This window comes from Trypanosoma equiperdum (assembly GCF_001457755.1).
Source record: "Trypanosoma equiperdum strain OVI genome assembly, contig: ctg_494, whole genome shotgun sequence".
Lineage (NCBI taxonomy): Eukaryota > Euglenozoa > Kinetoplastea > Trypanosomatida > Trypanosomatidae > Trypanosoma > Trypanosoma equiperdum.
Genome location: NW_027124414.1, coordinates 4,757 through 5,789, shown reverse-complemented (window position 1 = coordinate 5,789; position 1,033 = coordinate 4,757).

Sequence of the window (1,033 nt, the reverse complement as noted above, 5' to 3'; positions counted from 1 at the left end):
TGACGGTAGAACGCATCAAATGAGAGCAAACAAAGAAAATTCGGTTATGATGCTATTGTGATGCAGTCATTTCGGAAAGATGTGCAAAGGCGGTAGTATTCAACAGCGCAGCATTGCCGTTAAGGGAAGCGGCGGCTAAGGCGATGGGACAGCGGCGGACCCAGCATGCCGAAAGCTGAAGCACATTGTAGGTTCGTAGTGTTCAAGGAACGAACTGCGCCTGCGTTTACGGTGCATGTCAACTCCAAAAATGCGAGGAATCAGCGCTGCCACTGAGAGGATTGTTGATTGCCACAGGAAGTGGCCCACTAACATGGTGTAGTGCGGTGCAATGAGGAGATCACTTGCTCACTCGACTCACAGAGGGAGCTGAAGAGAATGCTACGGCCAAGTTAGAGCCAAGTGTACTGGACAGGATTATGAGGTGGGAACAAATAGGAACTAACAAGAATCAAAACTACGTTTGTAAGATACACAAAGATCCACACTGAAGCTTGCTTCATGTCTCAAGATTTCACTGGCGGCCAAACTTAAAAGTGGAGAAGGGGAAAAGAAGTCAGCTAGCGCCCGAAACTTCTCTAATTATTTGGTTGAAGGAAGTTGCTCCAAAATGACGTGGGGAATGGCCGCGCAGCTGAGGCAGGAGAAAATTTTGTAGTAATTTAAAATGAAGGTGAGGGGAGTCAGCCGCTTATTCGCTTAAACGCCTGCACAGCAGCCGTGGGGGAAAAAAATGAATTCAGAGATACGGTAGAGGCAGATGTATGCACACAAGAAGCCGGTGTGGTCCCTTGGCGGCTCCATTAATTACCAAATCAAGACGAAGCCATTGTCAAGCACGATGAGCACAAAGCCGAAGATAACGGCTGGTTCATCCGCTTACACACACATTTTTCAACAACCAGATGCTTTTTAACTTTTACTAACTGTAATCATATGCATCTGAGTTAAACATAAGGTCAATAACTTCCAAAGAGAGTTTCGATCGTAACAATAACAAGATATGTCTCCGGAATTTACGGTAAACACCAAC